Below are 11,591 nucleotides of genomic sequence, written 5' to 3' on the forward strand. Positions count from 1 at the left end.
AAACTGCCCTCCGCCCGGGAGATTGCCCAACTGGTTGTGGATCAAGTCTTCCATCTCCATGGATTGCCGGTGGATGTGGTTTCAGATAGGGGTCCCCAGTTTGTCTCCCGGTTCTGGAGGGAATTTTGTAGACAGATTGGGGCCTCTGCGAGTCTGTCTTCAGGTTTCCATCCCCAGACCAATGGGCAGTGTGAGCGGGCCAACCAGGATCTAGGAAGAATGCTCCAAGTTCCTGGTGCTAATAGCTCTCCTGGGTAGAATACGCTCATAACACCCTTCCTGTGGCCACGTCAGGTATGTCTCCTTTTGAGTGTGCTGTTGGTTTTAACCCACCTCTGTTCCCACCACAGGAACCCGATGCAGCGGTTCCATCCACCCTGGCTTTCGTCCAGCACTGCCGTCGCACCTGAGAGAAAGCCAGGAGGGTTTTGGTCCAAACCTCTGGCCGAACCAAGACCGCAGCCGATCGTCCGGGTGCCTTTTAGGTTTTGTGGTTGACTGTTTTTGTGTGTGTTGTGGACCCCGGAAATTTTGCCATTAAACTTCATGCCAATAAATAAGAAATATTGCTGACTTGAGTGTTTCCAGCTCTCTCTTTACTTTACGTTCATCCGTTTATTGACGTTGAAAAGGGAAACATCTTTTTTTTAGACATTGAAAATCGATTTTACAATCGATTCAATAAACACTTATGTCTTAAAAATCTAAAATTATTTTTTCACAAAAGTGACAGACCTAGTACTTATTGATGATTATTTAATTTAATTTATTCAAAGTGACATTGAATTTGCAAAAAAAAAAAAAATTATTTTGATATTTTTTTTATTTTGCTGTTCTGTTGACTGTTTACAAAGTCCGCAAAGCTGTGAAGATTTTCTTTCTCTTTTTAGTTTTATACTGTGATGCTATTGTGTGTTATTGGTATTGAGTTATGTTTGGTAATAAAAAGTTAGACTGGCAAAAACAATTTTTTTTTTTAAATTTGTCGGGGTGGGGGGCATTATAAAGGAATTATGCTTAGGGCACCAAAATGGCTAGCAGCGGCAATGCCTGTGTTTCTCTGTCCGTTGTCAGACTGGTGTTACTCGTATCAATAGCTCCGATCTTCTAGTTTGTCAGTGTACTTACCTTGTCGTGTCATGTCTTGTCATCAGTCTCCAGTGAAAACATTTACAACTTTTATTTTACTTTTATTTTAGCAACCAAACTTGTTAGAAGTACACACAATGGCCCCTTTCTCTGCGTCAGACTTAACTTTGTTTGTCGTCTTCTAAATAATGCCACGAGTGGGGCTTGAGGATGTTACGTCACCTGCGTCTGCGCAGTTCGATCTGATGCAGCCCCTGAAGTGAGAAAATAATAACACGATTAAACGAGACGAAATAATGCTATAGCATTTCGTTTTGTCTTGTTTTGGTCAATGAAAATGACGACAGATTTTTAGCAAAGTTTTTATTTTGTAAACCACATTTAGTCTAGTTTTTATTCATCAACAATATTGCATTATACATTTAATTATAGTCATCGTCACATGACCAGCATTTATGTTGTCTCGTCTCGTTTTTGCGACATGATTCAGGTTCATTGACGACGATATTTAGTCAGAATTTTCGTTGACGAAAGCAACACTAGTTGCTTCTCCCAAAATGAAAAATTCTGTCATCAACTTATCAACCTGATGTTGTTTCACACCCATAAGACTTTTGATCATCTTTGAAACCCAAATGAACATAAATTTAATGAAACCTGAGAGATTTCTGTCCCTTCTTTGAAAGTCCGTTCCACCAAAGTTTTGACATTTCAGAAAGACATGGTAAAAGAAATCCATATTAACTGGGTAATTGAGTAGTTTAATACAGGTTTTCTTGTTACCTAATGGTTAGAGACTCGCAATCGAAGGGTGGTGTGTTCGAGTCTATGGCCGGCAGGAATTGCAGGTGGATGGAGTGCATGTACAATGCTCTCTCCAACTTCAATACCAAGACTGAGGTGCCCTTGAGCAAGTCACCGAACCCCCAACTGCTCCCCGGGTGCTACAGCATATATGGCTGCCCACTGCTCCGGGTGTGTGTTCACTGCTGTGTGTGTGCACTTTGGATGGGTTAAAAGCAGAGCACGAATTCCGAGTATGGGTCACCATACTTGGCTGTATGTCACGTCATTTCACTTTAAGAGACATGGTTTGATTAACAGTTTTAATATGTGCTCTTATAAACATTGATCGATGCACGTTTATATAGCACATATAATTGTAAACCGGTCAAATGTTCGATTCATATGAACTGCTTTTATGATCTTTGATCGAAATTCAGTTGGGGGGAGGAATTGGGACATAAATATATTCATATGAGTTTCAAATATGAAATGTAAATGATGACAAAGCATTTTAAGAAAAATACATAAATATGTTGTGGCAGTTTTGAAAATTATTTTAGGAGTTTTTTTTTTTTTTATGCATGTTCTTAAAAACTGTCAGATGCATATCAGCAGAACCGTCCTTGCCCCATGGTGAATGGACTAAAAAAACTATCTGCCCATCATTTGTTTCAGCACCTGGTCATTTGTTAATCAGATCTGATTAAGTGTTATTGAAATGCTCTGTGTGATTGCTTTCGTGCTCATACAGCTGTGTCCTGATGCTCTGATGAAGGATTTTAGGGTAGTAATGGCATGAACTCCCTCCTCATCTCTCTCACACACTCTATAATATTTAACTTCATGACCCTGTCTGCTTGACTTCTGTTTTGGATTTTGATTGTTCTTCTTAGGTATAGTGAGGTGGTCCAGACTGATTGTAATGAAGTATGAAGTGAAGTATGAACTCCACTGCCAGTATGGGTGTTGTGGTGTCTGTTGTATGTCCATTTTGTCCCTTTTGATACAGAAGTGTTTTTCTGCTATGAATTGAAGTTTGGGAGAAAATCTCTGGAAACATAATCTATTTTATTCTCCCAATGTTCTCCATATATAAAAGAGCCTAAAGGTAAGAATAAATAAAAAATGAGTCAATCAATCAGTTCACAAACCAAACAAGCACATTTGTGCCTAAAATAATTATAATATTAATAAAACATTAACTACGACTTACCTCAATAAACCACTAATTTGCTGCTTATTAATAGTTAGTAAGGTAGTTGTTAAGTTTATGTATTGGGTAGGATTAAAGATGTAAAACATGGTCATGCAGAATAGGCGCTGTAAGTACTAATAAATAGAAAATATGTAATTAATAGGCTTGCTAACTAGTTAATAGTGGGAATTGGTCCCTATACTAAAGTTTTACCAATGAAATAAAATGCTAACACAGACACATTTATATATGGAAGTCATGTCTTTCATTCAATATTTCAATTAATATTTTCACTCAAATGGTATATGCTACTAATGAAATGAAATAAAATGCATATACAAATACATAAAACAATAACTAAATAGTAAAAATACTATTTTCAGGCCTTTTCAGCTATGTTCATGTCTTATTGATTTTCTTTCACATAAAACAAACCAAATGTAAGATATTGATCCCATAAATTAAAACATTTTGATATATAAGCTATTTAATTAGAGTGGCTTATGGTAGAACACATTTTTTTGTTACATTTTAATCAATCTCATCAATAAAATAAAAAGAAATAAGCCGACACCCAGTCTTCCATTTGTCTGTTTTCTGTTTTCTTTATAAAGAATTGTAATATATATATTCCCCCCGACACATTTCACCACTTTCTGATCAATGATAATGTAAGAGCATGATTTAGTTGTAATATCTCTGTTGCATTGACTAAGGATCATATATTGCCAAACAAACTGAAATGTGGCCTCCTAGCATTGGCTACATTTTCACAAAAATCTATTCATCACTCATTAAGAAGCTTTGCAGGAACAAAGGGTCCAAAGCTTTTTGTTCCTTGCAAGATGTTTCAGATGTTCATCCACAGACATGGCAATGAACGAAGAGAGCACAACTGATTTGAAGACGTGTTCCTTTGGGTGTCTCACTGTGTTACAATTGCAATCTAATTACACAGAGGCAGGGCAGAGGGAATGGTTCGCTCCACTGGTATTTCTCCATTCGGTCCTGGAGCAAATTTGCTTATTTATTTTCCGTTGTCAGGCCCTGCTCTTTTTGGTACGCTGAGAAGATATGGATAATATTTCGAGGATAAATATGGCAGAGAAGCATGTCAAATGAATTGGTTGCAAATGAAATAATATTAAATTTGAGTGTGTCTCATATATGAATTGGCAGGGCAGGAAATTACTTAGTGAGTTTTTTTCATAAAACAGCTTATAATTTAAGATTAATCTCATCAGTTAAAATCTAATCAATCAATCTAATCATTCAATTTAATTAGAGAGCAGCTGCTGTACAACAACAGATCTGCTATTTCATTTTTTTAACCAATCTCATTAAGTAAAATTTAAATTCATAAGCTGACGCCCAGCTAAATATGTTTTAAAAAATGATAAAAAATAGAAAAAAAAGTTTAATAAAAAAAAAAAAACACTAGAAATATAAGAGATGACAAAATATATGAAATTTGAATAAATACCGTATCTGTAATTTAAATCGTGAAGTGGATTTAGGTGGCCTGTTCAAACCAAGAATGGTAAAGTTTATAATTACAGTTACTGCTAAAGTTATCATCCGGTGTGAAGGATATTTGATCTACATAAATATTCTTATTTAATGTTTATGACATTTAATGTGTATGCCATTAAATGCTTCAGAATTGAAGAAAATTTCGAAGAGGGTGGCTACACAAATAATTCACATGCAGAGTGAAAAAGGATAGCTCAAAGCTTGTTAGTTCACAAAACAGAAAGTGATCCAAAATCTGGATTACCGTTTTGGCAGCGGGGAGAGCTAAAACATTTTTATACTGATAATTCTTGATGTCTCCTTGGCTCAGACACGGATGAAGCTGGCTCAGTGTGTTACCCCCTAATATGTGTTTCAACACCCCGACGAGACTGTGACAGTCAGCCAGCGATGATGAATATATCTATTCCCTCAACACTTACAAATCCCATTTTCACCATACGGAGTCCAGCCTTCGAATTTGTGTCCAGGCACATTCCATTTTCTCGCAATAAGGATCCTCTGTAATGGGTGATTTTTGCGGTTCATCTTTGTGTGATCATCATGCAGCTTTGCGAGACAATGAGCAACGAGCCATTGCTATGCACCTAATTTAGTACACATCCTTATATATCACTGTCTCATAGATGTAAGCTGCGAGACAAGGGCAGTTGATTTTGACCAAAACAAAATTGTTGTAAACATTTATATCTGAATAAACAAAACAATTTTAACCCAAGTTTAGCAGTGGTGTTGTTCTAAATATCAGCTTGGCAAACCATCAACTCCATATGTGACATTGTGTAATTATACAGTTCAATGAACAATAAAGTAATACTGAGTGACTTACATTTTGTACACTGAAAAAATATTGTTACGTGTTGAGTATTTTGCATGGCGATAAGTTATCTTCATGAGTTAGTTTAATCATCCACCCAACCAAACTGATTTATACAAATATTACTTTTTCAATAAAAAACGAATATATATATATATATATATATATATATATATATATATATATATATATATATATATATATATATATATATATATATATATATATATATATATTACCGTTTATGATCACATTACCCAGGGTGCCAAGACCTCATGATTGAAAAAGCTAAATGATTTCTAGTTTAAAATAACAGTTTTCATTTGAATATATTGTATAAAGTAATTTATTTCTGTGATGGCAAAGCTGAATTTGCCATTATTCTAGTTAGCAGTATCACATGATCCTTAGAAATCATTCTAATATGATGCTTTGCTGCACAAAAAAAAAAAAAAAAAAAAAACTTTTCTAATAATTATCAAAGCTGAGAACAGTTGTGCTGCTCCATATTTTTCTGGAAAAACACAAGTGATTTTTTCAGGATTATTTGATGGATAAAGGTAAAAAGAACAGCTTTTTTTTTTTCTTTTGACATCTGTGTAAATCGATGACATTGTAAATGCATAGGAAGCATAGATTTACATTTGTTTGGACTAAACCTGATATATGCAATATGACACTGCTCACCCAGCCCAATGCCATATTTTACAAGGTGGCTGATTCCTCACTCATACAAATTCATACGATTTGTGCGAAATCATACGTATTTTACGAGATGCACAATTTATATGAATTTGTATGAATGACCTACAGCTAACCCCGCCCCTAAACCTACCCGTCACTAGGGTCTAGACAAATCATACAAAATTGTACATGTAAGAGAAATAGAATGTGACATTTCAGTTTTAAAAGTCAGGGGCCAGTTTCTGTGCTCCTGAATGTTGCTCCAAACTCTTTGTGGGAGTTAATGTGTACCGTGCTTTGGAGAAGACTTAAATGGACTGGAACTATCTGCTCATTTCAGGAGTTTAATGCACAACTTCCAGCCAATCAGAATCAAAAGTATTGAGGCAGATCATGGTATGAATACAAATTAATGAACACCAGATGTGTGCACTGAAGATTACTTGTAGAATGGAACTCCACACAGATTGGAAAAATGTTAAACTACGAAGCAAACCAAAGGCCTCATCCTATTTCCACTTCTGTGAGTATGTGTGTGTGTTTGTGTTTTAAAGCAGGGTCACAGACTGTGACTACCATGCTTTCAACACTTGTTCAACCGCCCCTCAATCCAGTCCTGTTTGCAGTGGTGCTGTTTGGCGTTTCCCATTTTCGGTAAGGTAATAGTGTTCTTCTCCATTATGCTGAAATAACACAGATGCTGATCACCTCTTTCATTTCCTCTCGGCTGTCTCCCCCTGTGGACTCGCTTATTGAAGAAACAAATAGCTTGAGCACTGATTATTTTACTCGAACGATATTGCTTTTTTATTGGGTTGACCTTATAAGACCTCATATTGACCTTTATAATCAATACAAATCCTGTTTACTTGTGAAAGCAAGATTGATCACGGATATGTGCTGTAGAAAAACATATGGACATTCTTTTATTTATTTATTTTTAAGACAAAAAAAACTTTTTCATTACATTGTCATGATTAGCTTGGTGGTTAAAGGAATAGTAAAAAAAAAAAAAATGCGGAAGCACTTTATTTTACAGTCCTGTTCCTCATGTACATACTATGTACTTATTATAGTAATTACAATAACTATGTATTAACTCGGTACTAATCCTGAACCTACCCCTAAACCTAACCCTACCCCATGTAGTTACCTTGTATTACCAGAACTTTCTTAGATAAATACACTGTAAGTACACTATAAGTACATGTTAGTACACGTACTGTAAAATAAAGTGCAACCAAAAATGCTTGCATAATTTTTTCCAAACCTGTATAAAGTTGTCTTTGGAACACAAAAGAAGACATTTTGAAGATTCTTAAAACAGGTCTTTTCCATAAAAGGACATTTAATGTGTAAATCATGTCTATGACTTGTCTTCTGAAGTCAAACAAAACCAAAGCAAACCGAATTTGAAGAAAGCAGTGGCAACATGAAAACCAAAGAATATCAGCGATCTGGAAGTTGTTTCAAGTGAGGAATGGGCCAAGATTCCAGTAGAGAAGTCTCAGAAGCTTATGAGCACTTAGAGGCAATGTCTATTTCAAGTTTATAAAAATAAATAAATAAATAATAATAATAATAATTAACTTTTTTGGGTTAAATAATTTTGTACATGAATGTTTGAAGCCATTATTTTACTGTAATTCTACATTGGTTCTACATTAGTTTTAGACTACACATTTTTATTCACTGTTTTGAACTTGATTTTTGACTTTTGAAATGTATAAATAGGCCTTGTTTATGAAATTTGGCCATTTAAGTTTTTATGAAATCATATTTACCTGCAACATTTATAAATGGGACGTTAAATACTATTAGCCCACTTCAGAAATGTTGAATTGCTGTCTGTTTTTTCTTATACATTTAAGCAGTCATGAAGCAAAATATTTGAATCAAGTATTCCAGAGGGTCAACATGTAATAAATATAATGGGTTTATTTGATAGATTATGCTTTAATATAATATAAAATCTCTCTCTCTCTCGTCCTGTCTCCCTCTCTGCTCCCTGTCAACTCTGTAATTACACTTTGCGAAACACATTATTTTTAATTGTTATAGCGTGAAGTGGAGATTCGGAGGTCTGAGAGCATTGTTTCTGATTACAGTGCTTGTGTCTTTGCGTGTGTGTGTGTGTGTTTGTGCGTAAAGGTGGGTTCTTTCTCTATGGCCTGTGATTAATAGCTGCAGTACAGTGCTGTTGACCTTGAGAGCTCCGTCATTACAGGTGGTGGCTTAAAGGGTGGGAGGGAGAACAGATGGGACATATTACCCCTGAATATCTACAGACAGGGAATATTGCACAGGTCAGTGCACCCACCTAAATCAAAGTCTGGAATACGCAGAGGGGAATTTGATAGATTCTGATACGAATTAGGACAGATTTAGTCATTGTAATGCCCTATTCATTGTGCTCTTCCAGCGGACATCTCATTGATTGGTTACACAGCTTTACTGCAAAAAAAAAAAAAAAACGGATGCAAAGGGGATAAACCTAAATAGAATGCTGTAATCATTATGTTTCACAATTAGTTCATTGCAGCCTTTACAATAATCTCATTATATTTTTACCAGCCCTAAATTATAAATATTTTTTATGATTAATTTTGAATCTGTACCTATGCATTTACAAGTTTATGTACAACATCATAAAATGGGCAAAATATGAAATTTAAATGATAAAACTGGGCTTTTCAAACCTTTTAATGCCAAAATCTCACAAGATGATTTCTTTTTGAAGGATTTTCTAACCTAAAATATCAATATACAGTACCTCGAATTTTGTTCTGTAAGAATTTTTTAAAGAAACCATAACATTGATAATAAGAAATGTTTCTTGAGCAGCAAATCAGCATATTGGCCTAATTTCTGAAGGATCATGCGAGACTTAAGACTGTAAAACATAGTCACATAAAAATCATGTAATTTTGGATTAAAATTGTGCAAATTTTATTATATATTTAATGAATAAATAAGCTTCTTTCAAAAACATTAAAATCTTGCTGCCAAAATTTTTTAACAGTACTGTATATAGCGACATATGTCATATGTTTTTGAAGACATTTTTACACTGAGAAAACTGTACTTTATCAATAATCTGTGAAATCTGTCATACAGTAACGAGTATGTGTGTAGTGCACAATTTAAGGTTGTGTCTGGTCTTGTTTGGTTGACAATCTTGTATAATTCAGATGACAATGTTTACTGTAATCATTTTAGTTGTTTATTTACTGCCTCAGTGCCCCCAAAGATATGTTTAACCTTCAGATCAGTTGCAGCCCCAACAAAGTCACACGTTTAGCCGCACAGTCTCTTATCCATGTTTTTATTCTGAGACTTGCTGGCCCTGCATTTCTCTTCCTGCAAACTCCATTTGAAATGCAAATCAAAGCCTGGTGATTATGGAGAGTAACCCAGCCTTCTTCTGTTCTGTCTGCTGAATTCTTCCATTTGTGTTTGCTCAAGCACAAAGACATGCATGCTCACACACACACCAGCTCATCTAATGATACGCCGCTGTTCTCCAGTGCTCTCAAGACAGAGCAGGATTTATGGGAACATGTCTAAATTAACGCCAGTGTGCCAGTCATACATCAATCCAGATATTTCTTTACCTACACGTCACCATTTTACAGTAAATTAGGTCATTTATCACTGATGCGTGAATTCATGAAAGCATGTGCTGATTAAAAAGGATGAGAAAAGTTGGTTTATGGTGTTTCTAGAGTTGAAGAAACAGTCCACCCATAAATTTAATATTTGGAGCAATTTACATCCTTCATTTACATCACTTGCTCATCAAAGGAATCCTCTGCAGTGAATGGGTGCCGAGTTCAAACTACTGATAAAAACATCACAATAATCCATAAGTAATCCATACGACTCCAGTCCATCAATTAGCAACTTGTGAAACAGAAAGCATTGAGACATTTGTCACTTCAAATAGTTGCTTCCATCTAAAATGCAAGTCCTCTAACCATAATATTGCTTTATTAAGTAAAAAGTTATGTCTTTGAATCAGGAGAGAAATATGCACAATTTTTTTTTTCATTTTTTTTTTTTTTTTTTTTTTTTTTTATTATTATTGCTTTATAAAGCCCAAAAATTAATATAAAACACTCAATATTGTCAGCAAAAAAGGTGGCTTATTGTTCATTTTCCAAGTGCTTTGTTTGGTTTTGGAAAACAGCCCAATAATTATCATAGCAAGAAGTGAGCTTTGTAATAATACTTCACAATATCTATTTTTTTATCAAATAAACGCTGCCTTAATGAACATGAGCGAACTTATTTCAAAAACATTGAAAAATCTTACCCCAAATTAATAAAAATGTTTCTAATGGTAGTGCATGAATTAACTGTCTGGATTTTTGTCTGAAAAAATAAAAAAATAAATACGGCTAATAACTGTTATAATAATTGCTTATTTGGCCCTTATTTAAAAAAAAAAATGTCCCCATGAGCATAAATGAACAGTAAATAGTGGCTCTAAGTGGAAATATAAACTGTAGGCAATATCTTGTTGGAATTCTGAATCTCATTTAGCATAACTCAGCGCTAGCCAAAACAAATTCTGTCAAGATCCTGACAGTTCTCATCTGGGACCTAACTGAAAACAGTTTTACCAGAAAAAGGGGCTTTATTGATTAAATTCAGAGCTCCTTCTGTCACCTGTCATTCAGCTACAAACATATCTGAGCAGTGGCCTATTGAGAATTGTTGATAACATATGATAATGGATATATTCGGTACATTTAGAACCCTGAATGAAGGTTGCTGGGGAAAAGACTGGCTATGTTCGTATGGAATCTTTGGAAGATTTCGATGAAAATGAATGCTGAAACCATGAAATTTAGTGTCCATCAAATCAAAATTTTAGCACATAAAGTGTCTTGAGAAAATGAAGATGTATCAATCTCATACACACCTCCAGAGTTATACTTCATTTAGTTTGTTTATTTGTTTCGGGCTAAAAATTATGTTAGTTTCTACAGGACCTAAGAAAGTGTATTCAAAGGGACAGTTTGGATTTTGGAGAGTTGGATTACTAATGGCTTCAATAGTATGAAAAAAATACTATAGAAGTCGATGGCTACCAGCATTCTTCAAATGATCTTCTGTTGTGTTCAACAGAAACAGACAGAAACTCATACAAGTTTGGAGCAAGTCGAGGGAGACTAAAATGATGACAGAATTGGTCATTTTTGGATGAACTATCCCTTTAAAGTCTGAAGTATCCAGCAGAATTACAGATTACACATACTGCTGAAGGAGATGTTCACAGTGTAACTAATGAGAGTACTTTTTGCTTGAATGATTTAGATGTGTTGATCTACCATTACCCTGAAGCTGGAGATGTTCAGATGTGTGCCCTCCACCCTTCACCAATCTGTTTCAGACACCTTATTTAAATCCCAATGTACAATATTTCTTCCATAATCCCAGGTTTTCAGTAATACATATGAATAAGAAATATTTTTGCTCAAA

Source organism: Carassius auratus, chromosome 1 (assembly GCF_003368295.1).
Source record: "Carassius auratus strain Wakin chromosome 1, ASM336829v1, whole genome shotgun sequence".
In the NCBI taxonomy this organism is placed as follows: Eukaryota; Metazoa; Chordata; class Actinopteri; order Cypriniformes; family Cyprinidae; genus Carassius; species Carassius auratus.